Source organism: Prionailurus bengalensis, chromosome B1 (genome assembly GCF_016509475.1).
Source record: "Prionailurus bengalensis isolate Pbe53 chromosome B1, Fcat_Pben_1.1_paternal_pri, whole genome shotgun sequence".
In the NCBI taxonomy this organism is placed as follows: Eukaryota; Metazoa; Chordata; class Mammalia; order Carnivora; family Felidae; genus Prionailurus; species Prionailurus bengalensis.
In genome coordinates this window covers 129,803,087-129,827,678 of record NC_057344.1, presented here as the reverse complement: position 1 = coordinate 129,827,678, position 24,592 = coordinate 129,803,087, and the positions used below count along the sequence as shown (strand labels likewise).

The following is a 24,592-nucleotide window of genomic DNA, read 5'->3' as shown; positions in this document are numbered from 1 at the left end:
CCATATTCACATAGAGACACAGTGTAATTTCTGAGCCCAATATACAAAGAAGGGGAGGAAAAAGCTAGAATTCTATGCCCTACTACACAGGAGCCTAGCACCCTCCAGCTTCCAGCAGAGCTAGGGGAGCAGAAGGTTTTTCTTTTTTCCCACAGAGCACGATGGTGTTGATTCCATAAAGTTTTTGTTGAGACAGGAAGGGATTAAAATGAATTTGGAACAGAAAGGGGTAGAGATTCTTTTCCCACTGTATTCTGCTCAAGATTATTTCCCCCCCAAATAAGTTAAGAACCATGGTATAAAGGGAGAGAAAAGAGACTTCAAAAACAGGGTGAATGAGCACAAGAGGAGGAGGGGAAAAAAAAAAGACTGAAAGTTGCTCCCAGGAACTGGAGGAAATTAAAAAAGGAAGCTTGGAATCCATCAGTGTTCCATTAGTCATCTTCTCCTTCATCCTCCTCTCCTTCCTCCCCCTCATCATCAGCTTCATCTTCAGCTTCATCCTCATCTCCTTCTTCATCGATATCTTCCAACCCTTCATCATCATCGTCTTCTTCTTCTTCTCGTTCCCCTTCATCATCCATATAGGGAACCAGGTAGTACTGTAACAGATTTGGCCAAATATCACCTTTGATGACCTCTCCTAACTCATCTGCACCCACATCAGAATGGTCAGTAAACCGGGTGAAGAAGCTCTCTGGTTCCTCACGCTGTCTCTTCCTGCTGGCCTCATTCTATGTCTGACTTGAACGTTTGTCAGATCCTTTCCAGATTTCCATTTGATTTCAGTGGACTTTGAAGATAGATCATCACTCTCATTCCTACGATATTCTTTGGAGAGAACTTTATTTTCGAAGTGAGGGTTTTCATCAAAATAAAAATCTATTCTGTAACCTGATTTAACATCTTCAAATTCTGTCACTTCAACTCTTGTCAAATAATGCAGCGCCTCTTCATCCTCCTCCCAAGCAGTAAAAGCACTTGTGGATGGTTCACAAATGTTGTTACCCAAAATTTTGGATTTGGGCGATCAATTCCGACCTCTTCGGAAAAAATGGTTGGCAGAGTTGGTTATATTTCTGTTCTACCTTCAAAATCTCCCCACTGGCTTGTTCATTAAGTCTGTCTATTTCATTTTGTACTTCATCAATATGTTCAATTGCTTCCTTCTGTTCTTTTTCTCCTTTTGTCAAGTGCTGAGAGGTGAACGTCTCTTCTGGCGTGGGGGCAGCAGGCGGTCTCGGCTTCTTCGTTTGAGGTGGAAGCGAAGACTGGCGTTTGGGTACATGCCGTGAGGGAAGTCCACAAAACCCGGGCAGATGCCGTTCTGGAAGAAGCTCTGATTACTCTATTTTTATTTATTCTTAAAGCTTTTATTTTTTTAAGTTATCTCTGTACTCAGTGTGGTGCTCAAATTCACAACCCCAAGATCAAGAGGCACATGCTGTACCTACTGAGCCACCCAGGCATCCCTAAACATCCTAATTTTAAACCTATAGTTTTTTTGCTAATAAATTATTTTTTTCTTTAGATGCCAAAGTGTTTTTTTAAGGATAGATGTATAGTTTTAATGGATACATCTAAATCAATTGGTGATATTTTCATTTTCAAGTAAATATGTTTTTTCCTGGTTTCAAGAACTCTTTTTTTATCAAAGCTGGTACAATCTCTGTTCCAGTATAATCAAGTCTTTAAAATACCAATCTGGGCTTTTCCTGAATTCTATGGCACATAAAAATAGAGGAAAAATATAGAAATGTTTCTGGGGATATTTAAATACTCAAATGCCTTTATCTTTTTATTAAAAAGCACATAAATATTCAATAAGCAATCTCAAAAGAGTGGAATTAAAATATATCTAACGTTATAGGGTGCTTGGGTGGCTCAGTCATTAAGTGTCGGACTTCAGCTCAGGTCATGATCTCACAGTTCATGAGTCTGAGCCCTGAGTAGGCCTCTGTGTTGACAGTGTAAAGCCTGGAGACTGCTTCAGATCCTTTTTTCTCTCTCTCTCTCAAAAATAAATGAACGTTAAAAAAACATTTTAACGTATCCAATGTTAGATTGTTCTAACAAGAATTGTTAGAATTCTTGTTAAGAAGGATCTTAGAATTTAAACAATTAACTCCAAATTCACTGATACTCTTTATGAACAAAATATGTCTTTATAAATTAATACTTAGGAGAGTGGAGTACACAATTTTGTTTTATTACACATAAGCAATATTGAAAGTATGAATTATAATCTAACAGGAATTGATATCTCCAAAGTCTTTTTGTCAACCTACCATGAATAAATTTCATTAAGTGAGTATCATTGTGTGTTTGGTAGAGCATTGGGCCCTGAGATAATACTTAATGATTTATTTATAACTGAGATTTTCCTTAAGTTAAATTTTCATTAAGGAAGTGATATATTTTAATAAATTTAAATACAGTGTTTATTTACTAAGCACTGAAAGAAGAACAAAAAAATATGGATTTGTTTTGGTGAGATATTTACGTTAACAGAAATAACTTATATTTTCCAGATGGTAGAAAAATAAATCTGATGTATAAAATATTATGTATAAATCTATATATTCAAATATAAACAATGGTATCATAATTATTAAAATGATAAATATATAGGTCTTTAAAATATTTAATATTTAATTTGTTAAACATATAGATTTAAAATTGCAAACTAAATTGTATAGGAGTAAACAATCTTAAGTATTAAATCAGTCATTTATTAACCACTGGTTGAAACTATAATTAGAAGCATTCTTGTGTAATTTAGCTGTGTTTTGAGATAACACAGTACAACAACTAGATATCACTTTCATCAAATATTTTTCAATTTTCTTTTAGGAGAGAAAAATAAATTATTGCTAATAGAAAATTAATACTGAGATTGATAATAGGTGAATTATGTAGCAGAAAAAATGACTTAATAAAAATGTTTCTTATCTGAAGCAACTGGAAACCTAGGCAATCAACCAACAGAGCTATCGAACACCTGTTTCTTTCATCTGTGCTGTTCTATTTTCCCTGTTATCCCAAGGCTGGTAACCCACATGGTAGAGAGACGACTACCTGTGAAAGTGTTTTTGTTTTGCTGTGTTGTTTTTTCTTTTTGTGTCTAATGGGAATGATGAAGAGAAATAAGAGAAAACATGTTCTCTAAAGTAAACTCTAAATTCTTCCTTTCAAGTTTATGAGACCAAGTTCAGTCACATGACCATTTCTGGACTAATACCAGCTGCTAGAGGCAGGACATATATGGTTACTTTGGCGTTTCTTTTACTGCTGTTGCTATGGCATACTTCTAAGTTTTTTACCGTCTCCCCTCCTTACAATGCATTTATTCCTTGAATCTATGTTTACATAGAATGTAACAGGGTTTTGCTTTCAAATCCAATCTGACAATCTCTACCTTTTAATAGCTGGTGTTAAAAATTGTACATTTAAGTGGTTATTGATACATCTGGACTAAAATGCATCAATTTCCCATGTGTTTCCAATTTGTTTCTTATGTTTTTTTTCTTTTATTTTTCCTCTTTCGTCTTTTTTCTTCTTTTTTTGTTTTTTTTTTTCCTTTTCGTGGTTTATAGTTTATAAAATCCATACTTATCACAATTGTTTTTTTATATCACTTCATGTATACTACATGAACTTTCCAAGAATGTACTTAAATTTTTCTCCCCATGGTATTTATGCTATTATTTGTCATACATTTTGGGACATAGGTACACTATGTTCCTTCAAAGAATTTTAAAGTTTTAGCACTTACATTTAGGACATTTAACCATTTAAAGTTGTTTTGTTTTGTTTTGTTTTGTTTTGTTTTTATGTGGTAGGAGGTAGGTATCCAAATTCATTTTTGTTGATGTTGCTATCCAATCCTCCCAACACCATTTCCGTTATCAAATGACTTCCAACCCTTGTCAGTAATCAATTGACCATAATATATAAGCTTATTTCTGGACTCTCAATTCCATCCCATTGATCTATATGGCTATTTTTATTATTTATTGGGTAGTGTGGCTCTTCCAACTTTGTTCTTCTTTATCAAGATTATTTTAGGATGATTTCTCTGCATTTCCCTCTGAACTTTAGAATCAACATGTCAATTTCTGAGAAAGGGTAGTTTTAATTTTTTATAGAATTGAAGAAAGTCTGTAGACAGATTTGGGGGGTATTACCATCTTAACAATATTAAAACTCCCAATCCAAGAACATGGATGTTCTCCCCACTTATTTATTATTTACCTTTTTAACAAATCTTTGTAGATTTCAATATACACTTGCAATTATTTTTGCAAATTATATTCTGGTATTTTGTTCCTTTAGATCTGCTATAAATGGGATTTTTTAAATTTAATTATCAGATTTTTCATTACATCTCTAGAGAAATATAAATGATTTTTGGCTATTAATCTTGTATTCTTCAGCATTGCTGGGATCCTTTAATAGTTCTCATAAAGTCTTTATTCCCTTTATACTTTTAAGATTTTGTTTTTGACTTTCAATATTTTCACAGTGATGTCTATAGTTGTGAATCTGTTTAATTTAGTCTACTTGGAGTTAATTGAGCTTTTTGAATGTATAGATTAGTATTATTCATCCTATTTGGTAACTTTTTAGCCATTATTTCTTCAAATATTTTTCTGCTCCATTTTCTCTCCCTTCTCATTATGAGTATTCCACTTATGCTTATAATGGTGTGTTTAATGGTGTCTTATAATTCTCTGAGGCTCTGTTCAGTTTTCCTTATTCTTTTTTTTCTGTTCTTTTGACTACATAATCTCTAATTACTTCTCTTCAATTTTGATTTTTTCTTCTGCCACTTCAAATCTACCATTCAGCTCCTCTAGTATATGTTTCATATCAATAATTTTGTATTAACCTCTAGAATTTCCATTTGGCACCTTTTTTTAAAATAATCCCCATCTCTTTATTGATATCCTGTATTTGATTCTTTCAGCATAGCTTCTTTAGTTTCTAACACATGGTTAAGGTGGTTGTTTTGAAGTGATTTTCCTTCACCTGATCTAGGTACACCTATCAATATTACATGCGATTCCATAACATCTCCAGCTGCTTATATGGAAAGCCTGATTTGTGACATTAAGAATCATGTTACATCCAGAAAATATCTCACAGCAATTTTCTTCAGTAGTTAAGATACTTCCTTTCAACATTTGCACAATGGTTGAAACTTTCTTTGAATCTGAAGTACAGGCTGATTTTTTCTTCTGCCCAATTCTGTGTCCTTCCCTTCCTTTGAAAGCATTAATCCTCAGAGCATCTTCTAATAAATATCTTGCAGACCAATCTCTGCTCAAAGTCTGTTCCTGAGAAACACAACCTGCAAATATTTGTCTGTTGTATAAAATTTTATTTATTTTTGGGCCAGAGAGAGACAGAGCATGAACGGGGGAGGGGCAGAGAGAGAGGGAGACACAGAATCGGAAACAGGCTCCAGGCTCCGAGCCATCAGCCCAGAGCCCGACGCGGGGCTCGAACTCACAGACCGTGAGATCGTGACCTGGCTGAAGTCGGACGCTTAACCGACTGCGCCACCCAGGCACCCCTGTTGTATAAAATTTTCAAAAACATAAAGTTGTAGAGAAGAAAGTAAAAATAATCCATATAATTGACCATTCAGTTATTAAGTATACATTACATGTACCTTTAATAATTTTTCTGAGGTGTTTTATAGTTACCTATACCACAAAAATATGATGGTACTATATATTTTGTTTTGTAACTTGCATTTTTATTTAACATATTGTGATTATCTCCTCGAACTTTAATTAATTTTAACTCCTACGAGCTGTTTCTGAAAATACTTCATTTACTTTATCAACATTAACACTGTGCATTACCAATAAAAATTTACAATCTTGGCAAGAAAATAATATTTATTATTTTTATTACATTTTTAACATGCATGTTTTGATAGGTGTACCCAAAAAGGAATACATCTTATTTCCAGAGTTTTCTTTATCATTTATATTGTCACTATTTCTTTCCCTTGTATAAAACTCTAGTAACGACTGAGCTGCATAAAAAGTTCAACTCATTACCTCATTCAATGTCCTATAAATATAGCCCACATGATTCAGTAGATTCCCCTACTGAGAACATGACTGTGACATTAAAAAGCATGTTGGATATTTGGAGAAAATACCTTGCTGCAATATTAATTGGCATTGCATTTAACAAAATACAACATTCATTCTAATGAAAACTCTCCGATACATGGGCACATCCTCATTTCATAAAGGGAAGCTAGGGAAAAGCTACCGGGTTCTTTCTTTAATATCCTTCATTGTGAAAAAGTGAATGGTTTCCCTCCTAAATTCAGGAACAAAGAAGGAATAACTTCTCTCAACACTTTACTAACATTGTATTTATACTTCTTGGCAGTGCGGTAAATAAGAAAACATTAAGCACATCGATTTTGGAAACGAAGAAGTAAATTCTACTTGTTTGAAAATGGAATGATCATCTATGGAAAGAATTCTATGGAACATGTTAAAAACTATTAGAAATACTGTTACTAATTTCACATACAATGTAATATACAGTAACAATTGCATTTCTATGTACTAACAAAAAAGTCAAAAATGAAAAATAATACATTTTAAAAGAGCGTTAACATTTTGGAATAATTAAAGGTAAAAAATGACCAAAGTTGTAAAAAATGTATACAGTAAAATCTATAAATCAAATCTAAAGAAATTGAAGACAGGGACCTAAACACATTGACAGATAGGCAGATTTAATGCAACAACATAGATAAAAGGTCAGTTCTGCCTAAACTGACTTATAGGTTTAGTGTAATCCCAGTCAGAATCCCAGTAGGCTTTGTAGATACTGACAAGCTGACTTATTACAAAGGTAGTCATCAAGAGAGTGAATACTGTGTTAAAAATGGACAAATAGAGGGGCGCCTGGGTGGCGCAGTCGGTTAAGCGTCCGACTTCAGCCAGGTCACGATCTCGCGGTCCGTGAGTTCGAGCCCCGCGTCAGGCTCTGGGCTGATGGCTCGGAGCCTGGAGCCTGTTTCCGATTCTGTGTCTCCCTCTCTCTCTGCCCCTCCCCCGTTCATGCTCTGTCTCTCTCTGTCCCAAAAATAAATAAAAACGTTGAAAAAAAAAATTTAAAAAAAAAAAAATGGACAAATAGAGCAGTGGAACACAACATTAAATCAACCAACAGACCCATACATTATTTTTGACAAAGCTCAAAGGCAATTCTTTGCAGAAAAGTAACGATTTCAGCAAATATATACAAACAAATTTTGATCATACTTCTCCCTGTATAGAAGTCTTAACTCAAATTGGATCATAGATCTATGTGTGAAACTAAAAACATAAAATTTTGAGAAAAATACATCGGAGAAAAATCTCTTGAGTTGGACAATATTTTTTAGACACCAAAAGTATGATCCATTAAATAAATAAATAAATAAATAAATAAATAAGTAAATAATAATTAGATTTCATCAAAATTAAGCTGCAGGAAAAACACTAAGAAAATGAAAACAAGTTCACGTCACACACTGGACAAGCTATAAGCCATTTAAATATGTACAAAAGATCTGAAGGCACACATAATGAAAGAAGATACATGGATTACAAACAAGCAAATAAAATATGTTCAACACCATTAGTCATTAGAAAAATACCATTTAAGGGGTTCCTGGGTGGCTCAGTCAGTTAAATGTCCAACTCTTGGTTTTAGTTCAGGTCAGGATCTCATGACTTCACGGGTTCATGGGTCTGAGCACCTGCTCTGACAGTGTGGAGCCTGCTTGTGATTCTCTCTCTCCCTCTCTCTCTTCCCCTCCCCCACTCATGCTGTCTGTCTTTCAAAATAAATAAATAAACTTAAAATAAAAAAAAATACCATTTAAAATGACAATGAAATACCACTACGTACCTAGTGGAATGATTCTATAATAGAACCACTCCACTGCTAGGAAGAATGTAAAATGGCACAATGTTTTGCAAACAGTTTGGGAGTTCCCAAAAAACTTTATAGGTACTAATCATTTTACTTCAAGGCTTTTTACAAAATAAGTGAAAGCATATGTCCATAGAAAGATTTTTTACATGAAACAGCTTTATTTTTAATAATTTCAAATTGCTAACAACAGCCAAAATATCCATGAACAGGCGAATAGACAAGCAAGTGATGGTATATTCGTACAATGGAATACTGCTCAGCAATAAAATGGAGTGGCCTATTAATATATTCATCAGCATAAATGACTCTCCAAATAATTATGCTGAGTAAAAGTAGCCAGACAATAAGGAGTAGGTATTTTGTTCCATTTATATAAAATGTTATATATTTTATTCAAACTAATATTCAGTAGTCAAATATTCAATAATATTCAAACTAATCAATATTAAGGGAAAGCAGGTCAATGGTTGTCTGGTGAAGGGTATGGGTTATAGAAGGATGAGAGGAAGAGATTAGAAAAGAGGACTTTTGGATGTAATAGTTATGTTCATGATCTTAATCGTGGTGATGGCTTCAAGGCACATATGTATATAAGAACTAATCAAATTGTGTAATTTAAACATTTACAGTGATTTTATAGCAATTATACTTCAAATTTTGCTTTAACTTTGTGTAATACAATCCATGAATTAAATGTTACCTATATTACTTATATACTATAGTTATTTAAAATATATAGGTTTTATATTATTATAGAATAAAGAAATTAATCTGTACAAATACAGAATAAACCATTAATTATCTCTCTTTAATAGCATAATGAACCAGTAGGAAAAAATTAAGACAATAGTGATAGATAGGAGTTAAAGCACTTGAAATAGCATGTCATTTGCAGAGAAACACGCATATCAAGCATTAATATATATTACTGTGTGCTGATACATGAATGAAGCATTAGTGTATTTTAACTACATATGGTGTTGGAGGTCACCAATGAGGTCACCAATGGCCTTTATTAAAAATCAATATTTCATGCACCTGTGTGATATTCTGAGTATATATTAATAAGCCTAGAAAAGTGCCTGGCACAATGTAGACACTCAGTAAATATTTGTTGCAGAAGTACTGCTTGAAGCCTTTAAAAATCACCTTGAAATGTACTAATTCTTAAAATGGAATACTTTAATACCAATTAGAAGTAACATTTTTACATAGGTGAACTATTTAAAAGATGCATCTTGAGTTACCTATAATAGATTATTTCTTCCTTGTCTAAAAACATAAGATTTCTCATTCTCCCAACCAGAGCTGTCTCATTAATTTTCCCTTGAGTCTGAATAGTGTTTAGTGATGCTATCTTGACTACCTCCCTGGGTACCCTATTAGACTGCTTCATTGACCTCATGACTAAGAATTTCTTCATCTTATCTAGTTTAAGTATTCTCTCTTCATGTTTCGGACCATTACTTCTTGTCTTACCATCTTTAACTATCTTGAGTAATTCATCCCCTCGGGAATTTTAGCTACCCATAAATATAATAAAAAGAAAAAGCCATATCTCATTGGATGACAGTTTGTGAAAATTGAGACAACTCTATTCTAGTGATAGCAGTACTCTGGGGCATGCAGAGAGCACTGGTGAAGGAAAAAAATATCCCTGGTGTGTTGACTTGAGGCAAGGTCACTAAATTTTATATGCATAGATCCCTGAAGCTACTCTTCATTTACCAAACAGATAATTTTTAATTTTTAATTAAACAATTTTTAATTATGGCTTTTATGATATCTATTTTCCCTTTGAACTATGCCCATAGGTAGTACCGTTTCTTTCTAAATGATGATTAAAAAAAGAAGAGAGGTTGAGGGATGTCAGAATGAATTTTATTGTAAATAACTAAATATTATCATTTTGTGGCAACTTCTCTATAGATCTTATTTTTGATTTTTCAAAGGATTCCTTTTGTTTTGTTTTGTTTTGTTTTTTGTAGATCTTAGTAAATTCAAGTCCATATGATTTAAAATAATGACCCACTGGAAAATATTTTGGCTTGGGGAGTAGAATTTAAGAAACAAAATAAAGGAGCAAAGGGAAAAAAGAGAGAGAGAGAGAGAGAGAGAGAGAGAGAGACAGAGGCAAATAAAGAAATGGATCTTAACTATTGAGAACAAACTAATGTTTACCACAGGGTAAGTAGGTCAGAGGATGGGTTAAATCGGTGATGGGGATTAAGGAGTGCACTTGTAATGAGCACCGGGTGTTGTATGGAAGGGTTGAATCACTATCTTGTACACCTGAAGCTAATATTATCCTGCTTGCTAACTGGCTTGAATTTAGATAAAAACCTTTTTTTAAAAAGTTTCAGTGGACTGTAAACTCTTTTGAAAATTTCCCAAATATGAAAGCTTAAAAATATACTATGTGTGCTGAAACCAACATACATATATTTCCTAGCATACATTATTTGTTCCTGGAAGAGTAGACTTTATCTAAACTATCTTGCTCATCAAGTTTCACTTCAAGTTTCTTTCCACATGGTATGAAGCAATCCAAACTATAGTGTCAGAAATTCTACACAATTTTGATCTGTTCCCTGCCTTGTAAGACCCACTTTCAAATCTCCCAGCACAGGTCCTCATTCTATAAACACTTTTCTCTAATTTCTTGTTACATATTTATTTAGTTAGTTTTTATAAATCATGACATTTAAAATATATTTGTGGGAGAGAGAGAAAGCACAGTGGTAAAAGGGCGGAGAGAGAGGGAGACAGGATCCCAGGTGGGCTCCATGCTAACAGCAGGCAGCCAATGCAGGGCTGGAACTCACCAAATGGGAGATCATGACTTGAGCCAAAGTTGGATGCTAAGCCGACTGAGCCACCCAGATGCCCCTCTGATCTCTTCTTTCTAAGACTCTTTTAAGATCATCTAAACAATATTTGTCATTAATACAGTAAGTCCACTACACTTAGTTTTGCTTGATTACCAGGTTTTTCTTTTTTTATTATTTAAAAAAATTTTTAACATTTATTTATTTTTTTTGAGAGAGAGACAGAATGTGAGCAGGAGATGGGCAGAGTGAGAGTGGGGAGACACAGCATCTGAAGCAGGCTCCAGGCTCTGAGCTTTCAGCACAGAGCCTGACACGGGGCTCAAACCCATGGACCACAAATTCATGACCTGAGCCAAAGTCAGTGGCTTAACCAACTGAGCCACCCAGGTGCCCCCTTTACCAGGTTTTTCTCATGGCCATGTAAAGTGTTGACAGGTGACATTTACATACCACACATTCATCTAGTAATCACTCTGATTTTTAGATATTGAAACAATGTAAAATACTTTATGACAGTTTGAACAGAAGATTACACACTTTCACTGGTAATAGTTTTTTGATGTTCGTGATACAATTTTGTGTCCTGTTGTAGGTTGAGTTATGTCCCCACCAAAGATATGTCTAAATCCTAATCATTGGTACCTGTGAATGTGACCTCACTTATAAATAGGAACTTTGTAGATATAATCTAGTTAAGATAAAATTACACTGCAACAGAATGGGCTCTCATCTAATAACTGCTATCCGCATGAGAAGATATTCTGCCTCAAGACTGACGTATGAACTCCTACATGAGTTTCTGGTCTGTCAACATGCCCTAAAGATCTAGCACTTACCAATTGCTACAATCACAAAGGCCTGTTGCTTAAAGTCTCTTCATGGATGGATGGACAAATGAATGGATGGATGGATGGATGGATGGAGATAAATGATACAGAACTATATATAGACATAAATAAAGATATAGCTATAGACACAGGGACAAATATAGATAGATATATAGATACATATATATTGATACAGATATAATCTCCTATTGGTTCTGTTTCTCTGGAGAACCTTAATACACATTTTGTCACTGGGAAGTGGAATACTACTCAAACAGATACTTCAAAATGTGTAATTGGATTTGGAATTGGGTAATTGGTAGAAGCTGGTAGAGTTTTGAGGCACATTACAGAAAAAGTATAGCTTGCCTTAAAAGGATTGCTGGTAAAAATATGGACATTAAAGTAGATTCTGTTGAAGAATCAGAAAGTGAGGAGAGCTATAGAGAAGCTTTTATCTTAAAGAATATATATGTATGTATGTGTGTATATTTATATTATATATAAAATAAAGAACAGAATGGTGCTAGGAATATTGAAGATGTTTCTTGTGAGTCTCAGATGAAAACAAAGGACAGGTAATGGGCACTGAAGGAATAGGGATCCTTTTGATTAAGTTGCAGGAGCTGGCAGAATCGTGCTCTACTGTTCAATAAAATTGAACATTTACCTTAGGAGATTTCCAAGTAAAGTGTGAAAAGTGCCACCTGGTTTGTCTTTGAGGCTCCTTAGGGCTTCCAGAAGGAAATAGCAACCCCCAACAACGTCATGATTTTGGATTTATAGCATCCAAAATTGAAAGAGTAAATTACCATTCCCCTTTTGTGGTAATTTGTTACAACAGCCCCAGGAAGTTAATACATGGTCCATATAGTAAGTTTTAGAGATAGTCTCCTTGTAAATCATGAATCTTAAAGGAAGAGTTAGAAGGGAGAGATGACATAGAGTAGAGCATGGGTATAGTCCATTGAAAGAAAAAAAATTATAAATTAGACTTTATTAAAATGAACAACTTCTGCTCTGTAAAAGTACACTGTTAAAAATATCGACAAGTCACATACTTGGAGAAAAATACTGTACTTGCTAAACACATATTTGATAAAGAACTTGTGTCCAAAATATACAGAGGACTTTTAAACTCAATAGTAAGAAAATAAATACGTCAATTAATAAATAAGTAAGAGATCCTGACACCTAAGTGAAGAATATATGCAGGTGGCAAATAAATATCTGAAACACCTCAACATATGTTATTTGGCAATTGCAAATCAAACAATGAGGTATCAATATACACGTTAGAATGGCTAAAAGTTTTTTTTAAATGTACAAACTCTACTAAATGTTGGTGGGGATGTAAAGCAACAGGGAACTTTCATTAATAGCTGTTGAGAATGCTAAATTGGTTAGCCACGTTAAAGGGCAGTTCAGTAGTTTCTTACAAAGCTAAGCATAGCCTTATATATGATTCAGCAACTGTGCTCAAAGGCATTTCCCTAAATTAATGAAAATGCACACACACACACACACACACACACACACACACACACCAGACATTATTTCATAGTTGCCACAAACTGAAAGCAGCCAAGTTTTCCTTCCATAGATTAATGGGAGACAAAAATTTGGGTACATCTCAACAATAGAATACTTCTCAGCACTAAAAATAAGTGAGTCTCAAGCCACAAAACACATGGAGAAAAGTTACATGCAAACATTAAATGAAAGAAGTCAGTCTGAAAAGACTATTTCTAAATGATTCAAACTACATTAGAAAAGGCAAATGCTGGGGCGCCTGGGTGGCGCAGTCGGTTAAGCGTCTACTTCAGCCAGGTCACGATCTCGCGGTCCGTGGGTTCGTGCCCCGCGTCGGGCTCTGGGCTGATGGCTCGGAGCCTGGAGCCTGTTTCCGATTCTGTGTCTCCCTCTCTCTCTGCCCCTCCCCGTTCATGCTCTGTCTCTCTCTGTCCCAAAAATAAATAAACGTTGAAAAAAAAAATTAAAAAAAAAAAAGAAAAAAAAAAAAAAAGAAAAGGCAAATGCTATGTAGAAAGTATAAAAACCAGTATTTTCCAGGGATATCAGGGGACAGGAGATGGGGTAAATAGATGGAGTACTGGAGGTTTTAGGGCAGGGAAAATACTGTTTGATACTATAATATGAATACATAACATTACACATATGTTAGAGCTCAGAACTTTATAACACAAAGAATGAACCTTAACAAAAATTATGAATTTTAGTTAACACTAATGAATTAATACTGGTCCATTAATTATAACGAATAATGCCACATGTTAATAGTCGGGGAAATTGCAGGAGAGAGGGTAGAGCCTATGGGAACTATACACTCAATTTTTCTATAAATCTAAAATTCATCTAAAATATTGATTACTTTAGGGTTGGAGCTTGGGAAGATGGTGGAGTAGGAGGACCCTGAGCTCACTTATATATCATGCATATCTAAGTCAATAAACTGGAGAATGATTCAATGAGTGATAGAACAAACTCTACCACTAAATATAGAGTAGAAGTGTCAGGTTCTGGTGAACAGGGGACACCGCACTGCAGTGCACTCCAGGACCTCTTTGTCATAAAGCCACTACGTTCAAGAGTAACAAACACAGCTGTCACAGAAACAGACACAGAGAGGCAGAGAAAATGAGGAGTCAGACAAATCTGTCCCAAATGAAAGAACAGGATAGGACCACAGCCAGAGATCTAAGCAAAATGTTATAAGTAACATGCCTGGTTGAGAATTTAAAGCAATGATCCTAAGGATACTCATTGCACTTGAGAAAAGAATAGAAGACATGAATGAGACACAGCACAGATATAAGGAATAACAGGAGAGATAAAGGGCTCAATAAATGAAACATGCTTGATAAAATGAACAGCAGGGTGGAAGAAGTACAGGGATACATTAGTGACATAGAAGAGAGAGTAATGGAGAGTAGTCAAGCTGAACAAGACAGAGAGAGAGAGAGAGAGAGAGAGAGAGAGAGAGAGAGAGAGAGAGAAAAGAGTTATACAAAATGAGAATAGACTTAGGGAACTCAGTGACTCCATCAAACATAATAACATTTCTATTACAGGAATCCCAGAAAAAGGAGAGAGAGAAAAGTGGGCAGAAAATTTATCTGAAGAAATAACAGCTGAAAACTTCCCTAATGTGGGGAAAGACACAGATTTCAAATACAGGAGGCATAGAGAACTCCCATCAAAATCAACAAGACAAAAGTCAGTAACTTACAAGGGAAAATCTATAAGGCTAGCAGATTTTTCAACAAACACTTTGCAAGCCGGAAGGGAGTGGTATGATATACTCTAGGTGCTGAATGCGAAAATTCTGCAGCAAAGAATACCCTATACACCAAGGCTATCATTCAGAATAAGATAGATAAAGAGTTTCCAGACAAACAAAAACTAGGAGTTCATGACCACTGAATCAGCCTAGTGTGATATACTAAAGAGGACTCTTTGAGTGGAAAGGAGAGACCAAAGGTGACAGTTTAGAAGTAGGAAAAACAAAAGTAGTCAAATGAGTATTCCTGTAAAAAAATCAGCTAAGGAAATTACAAAAAAAAAGGATATAAAATATGATAACATATACCTAAAACATGGGGAGAAGAGGAGAAAACAATGGGTTCACACTTAAAAGACAATCAATATATATAGACTCCTATTTGCAGAAGAGGTTATATACCAACATGATGGTAACCATATATCAGAAACCACTGTAAATAGGCAAAGAATAAAAACAAATAAATCCAAATATATCACTAAAAAGCAAAAAAAACATAAAAGGGAGAAAGAAAAGAATGATATCAGAGGAAATCTTTAGTAACAACCACAAAACAAGTAATACAATGGCAATAAAAACCTATCTACTAATAATTACTTTGAATGTAAATGGACTAAATGCTCTGATCAATAGACATAGGTGGCAGAATAGATTCAAAAAAATCTATATGCTGCCTACAAGATCCTCTTTTTAGACCTAGAAACACCTGCAGATTGAAAATGAGAGGATGGAGAAACATCTTTCAGGTAAATGGACGTAAAAGAAAACCAGAGGAGCAATACTTATATTGGAAAAATACACTTTAAAACAAAAACTGTAACAAGAGACAAAGAAAGACACTATATAGTAATAAGGAGATAATCCAACAGGAAGATATAATAATTGTAAATATTTATTGGCACAAGAACAGACACTCAGATCAATGGAACAGAGTAGAGAACCCAGAAGTGGACCCACAAATGTATGGCCAACTCATCTTTGACAAAGCAGGAAAGAATATCCAATGGAATAAAGACAGTCTCTTCAGCAAGTGGTGCTGGGAAAACTGGACAGTGACATGCAGAAAAATGAACCTGGACCACTTTCTAACACCATACACAAAAATAAACTCAAAATGGATGAAAGACCTAAATATAAGACAGAAAGCCATCAAAATCCTCAAGGAGAAAGCAGGCAAAAACCTCTTTGATCTTGCCCGCAGCAACTTCTTACTCAACATGTTTCCAGAGACAAGGGAAACCAAAGCAAAAATGTACTGGGAACTTATCAAAATAAAAAGCTTCTGCACAGCAAAGGAAACAATCAGCAAAACTAAAAGGCAACCGACAGAATGGGAGAAGATATTTGCAAATAACATATTAGATAAAGGGTTAGTATCTGAAATCTATAAAGAACTTATCAAACTCAACATCCAAAAAACAAATAATCCAGTGAAGAAATGGGCAAAAGACACGAATAGACACTTCTCCAAGGAAGATATTCAGATGGCCAACTGACACATGAAAAAATGCTCAATATCACTCATCATCGGGGAAATACAAATCAAAACCACAATGAGATATCACCTTACACCTGTCAGAATGGCTAACATTAACAACTCAGGCAACAACAGATGTTGGCTAGGATGTGGAGAAAGAGGATCTCGTTTGCATTGTTGGTGGCAATGCAAGCTGGTGCAGCCACTCTGGAAAACAGTATGGAGGTTCTTCAAAAAAGTAAAAATAGAACCACCCTATGACCCAGCAGTTGCACTAGTAGGCATTTACCCATGGGATACAGGTGTGCTGTTTCGAAGGGACACATGCACCCCCATGTTTATAGCAGAACTATCAACAATAGCCAAAGTATGGAAAGAGCCCAAATGTCCATCGATGGATGAATGGATAAAGAAGATGTGGTATACATATATACAATGGAGTATTACTTGGCAATCAAAAAGAATGAAATCTTGCCATTTGCAACTACGTGCATGGAACTGGAAGGTATTATGCTAAGTGAAATTAGTCAGAGAAAGACAAAAATCACATGACTTCACTCATATGAGTACTTTAAGAGACAAAACAGATGAACATAAGGGAAGGGAAACAAAAATAATATAAAAACAGGGAGGGGGACAAAACAGAAGAGACTCATAAATATGGAGAACAAACTGAGGGTTACAGGAGGGGTTGTGGGAGGGGGGATGGGCTAAATTGGTAAGGAGCATTAAGGAATCTACTCCTGAAATCATTGTTTCACTGTATGCTAATTCATTTGCATGTAAATTTTTAAAATGAAAAATAAAATTAAAATAATAATAATAATAATTGTAATATTTATGCACCCAAGATAGAAGCACTCAAACTAATAAAATTGTTCATAACAAACATAAATAAACTAACTGAAAGTAATACAATAATAGTAGGGGACTTAACGCCCACTCACATCAATGGATACATTATCTAAACAGAAAATAAACAAGGAAACAATGGCTTTGAATGACACACTGGAACAGATTGATTTAACAGGTATATGCAGAATATTCCACCCTAAAAGAGCAGAATGCACATTTATTTCAAGTGCACATGGAACATTCTCCAGAATAGATCATGTATTAGGCCACAAAATAGGTCTCAACAAATTCAAGATGGTCAAAATCATACCATGCGTATTTTTTACCACAATGCTAAGAAACTAGAAGTCATCAACAACAACAGCAACAACAACAACAAATCTTGAAACTAGAAGTCACACACACACACACACACACACACACACACACACCTGGAAATACCACACATACATAGGGGCTAAATAACATGTTAACAAACAGTGGATCAGTCATCCAGGAAATAAAAGAAGAAACAAAAGCATACACGGAAACAAATGAAAACACAATGGTCAAAACCTCTGGGATGCAGCAAAAGTGGTTCTAAGAGGTAGGTTTATGTCAATACAAGTCTACCTCAAAAAGCAAGAAAAATCTCAAATAAACCACCTAACCTTACACCTACAGGAGCTAGAATAAGAACAACAAACAAAACCTTAAAAACTAGTATAAAGAAGGAAATAATAAAGATTGGAGCAAAAATAAAAGATATAGAAAATTTTAAAAAAGAATAAAACAGATCAATGAAACCAGGAGCGGCTTCTCTGACAAATATCAATTAAACTGATAAGCCTCAAGAAAAAAAGAGAAAGAACTCAAATAAAATCACAGTGAGAGAGCAGAAATAACAACCAACCTCACAGAAATACAAATAATCATAAAAGAATATTATGAAAAACTGTATGCCAATAAATTTTACAACTTGGAAGAAATGGATAAATCCCTAGAAACATATAAATTAACAAAACTGAAACAGGAAGAAGTAGAAAATTTGAACACACTGATAGCCAGCACAGAAATTAAATCAGTAATCAAAAAGTCCAGGAGCAGATGGTTTGACAGGGAAACTCTACCAAAGATGTAAAGAAGAGTTAGTACCTATTCTTCTCAAACTGTTACAAAAATAGAAATGTAAGGAAAACTTCCAAATTCATTCTGAGGACAGCATTACCCTGATACCAAAACCAGATAAGGAGAGAACAAAAGGCCAAGATCCCTGAAGGATATGGATGCAAAAATTCTCAACAAACTATTAGCAAACCAAATCCAACAATACATTTAAAAAATCATTCACCATGATCAAGTGGGATTTATTCCTATGTAGCAAGGAAGGTCAACACTCACAAATCAATCAACATGATACATCATACTAATAAGAAAGAATAAGAACCATATGATCATTTCAACAGACACAGAAAAAGTATTTGAAAAACTACAACATCCATTCATGATGCAAATGCAAAGCAAAGTAGTTTTAGAGGGAATATACCTGAATGTAATAAAGGCAGTATATGAAAAGTAAATAAATAAAACACAGCTAACATTCATAATGGGGAAAAACAGAGTATTTCCCCTAAGGTCAGGAATAAGACAAGGATGTCCACTCTGAACCCTTTTTTTCAACATGGCCCTTGAAGTCCTAGCCATAGCATGACGGCAAAAAGAAACAGAAGGAATCCAAATCAATAAGGAAGAAGTATAACTTTCACTATTTGCAGGTGACATGGAACTATATATAGAAAACCTGAAAGACTCCACCAAAACAGCCAGAACTGATAACTTCAGTAAAGTCACAGGATACAAAATCAATCTACAGAAATCTACTGCATTTATATACACCAATAATAAATAAGTAGAAAAAAATAATCAATCCCCTGCACAACTGCACACAAAAGAGTAAGATACCTAGGAATAAGCCCAACCAAAGAGGTGAAAGAACTATACTCTGGAAACCATAAAGCACTAATGAAAGAAATTGAAGACTACACAAAGAAATGGAAAGACATTCCATGCTCATGGGTTGGAAGAAGAAATATTGTTAAAATGTCTATATTACCCAAAGCAATCTATACTTTTATTGCAGTCCCTATCAAAGTATCACCAGAATTTTTTACAGAACTAGAACAAATGATCCTAAAAATTGTATGGAACCACAAGAGACCCCAAGTATCCAAATCAATTTTGAAAAATAAAAGTCGGAGACAGTTACATTACAAAGCGATAGTAATCAAAAAGTATAATACTGAAAAAAAAATAGACATAGATCAGTGAAATAGGATGGAAAACCCAGAAATAAGCCCACAACTATACAGTCAATTAATCTTCAACAAAGCAGGAAAAAAGATCCAATGGGAGAGAGACAGTTTTTTTGACAAATGATGTTGGGAAAACTAGACAACAACATGCAAAAAATGAAACTGGACCACATTTACACCATACACAAAAAATAAAGTGAGAATGGATGAAAGACCTAAATGTGAGACCTGTACCATAAAAATTCTAGAAGAGAGAACAGGCAATATCAGCTGTAGCCACTTGTTTCTAGATATGTCTCCTGAGACAAGGGAAATGGAAGCAAACATTAGCTATTGGGATTCCATCAAAATAAAATGTGTAGAGTGAAGGAAACAATCCACAAAACTAAAAGGCAACCTACAGAATGGGAGAAGATATTTGCAAATGACATGTCTAATAAAGGGTTAGTGTCCAACCTATATAAAGAACTTCTCAAACTGAACACCCTAAAACAAATAATCCAATTAAAAAATGGGCAGAGGACAGAAAAAGACATTTTTTCCAAAGACATGCAGATAGCCAACAGACACATGAAAATGTAGTCACTATCACTTATCATCAGGGAAATACAAATCAAAACTACAATGAGATATCATCTCACACCTATCAGAATGGTTAAAATAAAAAACACAAGAAACAACACGTCTTGGCAAGGATGTGGAGAAAAAGGAATCCTCTTGTACTGTTTGTGGGAATAGTAGCCACTATGATGTAGTGGCAGATGTAGCCACTCTGGAAAACATTATGGAGGTTCCTCAAAAAAAAAGTTGTAAATGTAAGTACCTTATGACCCAGCAATCCTACTACTGGGTATTTACCCAATGAATACAAAAACACTAATCAAAGAGATACATGGACTGCTATGTTTTATAGCAGCATTATTTACAATAGCCAAGATATGGAGCAGCCCAAGTGTCCATCAACTGATGAATGGATAAAGATGTGTGTGTGTGTGTGTGTGTGTGTGTGTGTGTGTGTGTGTATATATATATATATATATATATATATCTACAAAGGAATATTATTCAGCCATAAAAAAGAATGAAATCCTGTCATTTACAATGACATGGATGGAGCTAGAGAGTATTATGCTAAGCAAAATAAGTCAGTCTGAGAAAGACAAATGCATACAGTTTCACTCATATATGGAATTTAAGAAACAAAACAAATTAACAAATGGAAAAATAAGAAGGAGAGAGACAAATCAAGAAATAGATTCTTAATTATAGAGAACAATCTGATAGTCACCAGGGAGGAGGGGGATAAGGGGAGGGGCTAAATAGGTAATGGCAATTAAACAGTACATTTGTCCTGATGAGAACAGGGTGATATATCGAAGTACTGAATCACTATGTTGTACAACTGAAAGTAATATAATACTTTATGATATCTAACTGGAATTAAAATAAAAACTAAACTAAACTAAAATGTAAAATATTTATTAATTTTAAAAAATCTCTAAGTGCTTACATAGAATGACAGAATTATAGTGACTCAGTTTCTATCCCTTGTTTTTATAATCACTTTATTTTGAATTTCCCACTTACACATACACACACACACACACACACACACACACACACACACAAATCTAGGTCTGGGAATAGGGGTCAGGGAGGATTACATAACTGATTCCTCAGAGTAATTCTTTACGTAGAATACAATGTTTATCAAAAGATAAGTAATACAGCTGTGTTTGTTTGAAATATACATGCACAAACCAATATATATATAATAGACATGTATATATATAATATTTATATATGTATAAAAGATATATATATATATATGCATACATAAAACTCAGAGATAAGTACAGTATTTGTTTTAATTAGACCTTAGAACACAAATGATTTTTTTTGTGAATGAGTATTTTATTACTGAAAATGTTTAGAATGGCTGGTGGTAATAAAAAGCAGACATACTTTTAATTGGGTTTTTATTGTTTTCAAATTCTCTACAGACAATACTACAACCCCTTCCCTTTGTTTTCCACTACTTTAGTTGAATCTCTCTAATAGCTGCAAATTGTTCTTAGACTGACCAAAAAAGTAAATAAATAAATGAAGGAAAACATCAATTTCAGCACTTTTAAATAATCTCTTAAGAAAGTCAAAGGAATTTCAATTAAGATTTTCCTCTTTCACATAGCTTTCCACTTTTATGAACTGATTGGCTAGGAGCTAGAACTAATTGATAGATTTAGCAGTGTAAATTTCATTGCTAGAGGCAACTCTCGGGGAATATGCGACTGTGTAAATAGAGTACTTGATTAAGTTGTAGAGCCCCAGGGAGCAGCCTGGACTCTGGTTATGTAAATATAACAGATGGCTAAGCAAATGCTCTGCTGTACTAAGACTAGGTTTATTGTAGTAATCTATGTTTATATAGAAGATTTAAGAGGCAGGCTATGCAACTTTTTGAGACCAAAACCAGTATCGTTCTGTCATGAAAATTATTTTAGAATGGGTTGTAATTTTTTCAAGTTAACATCCTCTAGATAAAATTACACTGTTTAACTGTTCCCAATCATTTTGTTATGCTTTTTGTGTTTTAAAAAGTGTTATTTCGTGAAGAATAGTGCAAAATAATGGCTCAGACCCAATTTGTTGAGGGTTATGCCACTTAATCAATTACAGAATTGATAAACAATTTCCACTGATAAAGAAGTTTGTGAATGAATACTTTTTGAAACTCAGCCACTATTTGTCAACCAGAGCACTGTGCACTGGTTACCAGTCCCAGGGAAGATTACAAACCCTTCTGCCCACTGCACAGGTATCGGAGTGGCCAAGGAAAACACAATGCAGTCAAGAACTGGATGGAACAAAGTTTCACTCACATAAGAAAGAAAAAGAGTAAGATCATCTCCAAGGGTGTGAGTCAATCTCTCATGATTAGCCCCCATTATGGAGTCTGGAATCTAAGGGTGTTCCTGTGAGCCAGTGATTTACATGCAGAATAAAGGAATATTTTATGAGCTTGCAACAGGGAAAGATCTTTGCACACAAGGTAAGAAGCCTGGCAATGACTGTAAGAGCTCTTTATCTCTTGGTAAGGAAGTGACTCAGGCCCAAGACATATTCATACACAGTCAAATGGGGGTCAAAAGACTGCACAACTGCTTTTCTCAATGCTGTGTGTGCTCTTATTTAACCTTACCCTCAGTGTTCAAGTTAGGTGCAGATATTTCCCACTTGAACTGAAGAAAGTGAAGATAGGAAAAAATGATTTTAAAAAATCATTGGGGGAATTCTGTACACTAAATAGACAACAGAAGAATAAGAAGAATAAGAAGAATAAGACAACAGAAGAATAAGGATAAAGACTAGAGATTGGTGTACACGTAAATGCTCCCATTTAAAAGACTTCAAAGTTCAGGGGCTCCTGGATGTTTCAGTTGGTTGAACATCTGACTCTTGATTTCAGCTCAGGTCATGATCCTAGTGTTGTGAGATCAAGCCCCATGTCAGGTACCACACTCAGCACGGAGCCTGCTTGGGATTTTCTCTCCCTTTCAGTCCCTCTCATGCCTTTTCTCTATCTAAAATAAAAATACATACATACACACATACATAAATAAAAGATTTTAAAATTCAGAAAGTGATCCCTCTTTTTTTCTATCTTTCACTGGACCGAGAAAAGAAAAACAACTAGGAATGAAATGTCATATAAATGTGTTTTTGGTATGACTTACTTGTCATCGTGAATTCAGAATTAGAGGATCACACAGGAAAAATACCTTGCAAGAGGTTTGGAAACAACCTGAATTATATGTAGATGAAGGGAGTATAAGTACCATCCAATAGGGGCGCCTGGGTGGCTCGGTTGGTTGAGCGTCCGACTTCAGCTCAGGTCGTGATCTGGCAGTCCGGGAGTTAGAGCCCCACGTTGGGCCCTGTGCTGACAGATTGGAGCCTGGAGCCTGCTTCTGATTCTGTGTCTCCCTCTCTCTCTCTCTGGCCCTCCCCCACTCATGCTCTGTCTCTCTCGCTCTCAAAAATGAGTAAAATGTTAAAAAAAAAATTAAGTACCATCCAATAAACAGAATGGAATTCTTAAAACATACCCTAAAACTCAGGCTTTTATTTACTACAGCTTGTAGATGTCAATCACTGCTTAAGCTGGTAATCTTTATTAGAAGCAGTACTAGCCTGGAAAATGAATTATGTGTCTTAATGTCATTCATTCTAACATATATATTAAGCACTTACTGTAGGTAGTCAATGGTTCCAGGCCACTTGAATCTTAGAGTCTAATGTAGTATCCTGCTAGTATACCTTATGAGGAGGTATATCAAGTGCCCCTTTTATTTTTTTAATTTTTTTTTTCAACGTTTTATTTATTTTGGGGACAGAGAGAGACAGAGCATGAACGGGGGAGGGGCAGAGAGAGAGAGGGAGACACAGAATCGGAAACAGGCTCCAGGCTCTTGAGCCATCAGCCCAGAGCCCGACGCGGGGCTCGAACTCACGGACCACGAGATCGTGACCTGGCTGAAGTCGGACGCTTAACCGACTGCGCCACCCAGGCGCCCCAAGTGCCCCTTTTAAAAACAGAGGTTGTTAAATTGTCTCCTGGAATTTCAATTCAATGTGTTAGAAAAATCTCAGGAAACCACATTTTTATTCAGCACTTCATGTTACTATTACCAGATGTGTGGAAACCCCGTCTAAGTAACTTACAGATAAAACCAAAAGCATCATTACTTTAACAAGAGGAATCACATTGTGATTATCTGAAAGAAAGCAAGTTAAGAGCAGTATTTTTTAATGTTTTCCGATTGTATTGTCTATAGACAATTACACTGTTTGTTTTTAAATAACCAATTCATTTTAAGATCTTGCAAATTATATTATTCTCCATCTAATCTACTTAAGAGATTCCTGCTGAAACTACTCAGTTAAATTTGCCACCTGGTGCTAACATTTAAGAATGTAACCAAAATCCCAGAATGCTACCCAAGATCATGCCTAAGAGGTCATATAACCTAGAACCTCCTCATAAA

General features: G+C 34.9%; 1 pseudogene; it reads right to left on the bottom strand.

Annotated features, from left to right (window-relative positions):
- Nucleotides 1–434: 434 nt before the first annotated feature.
- LOC122469175 lies at nucleotides 435–23,288 on the bottom strand (annotated as a pseudogene).
- Between the last annotated feature and the right edge of the window lie 1,304 nt (nucleotides 23,289–24,592).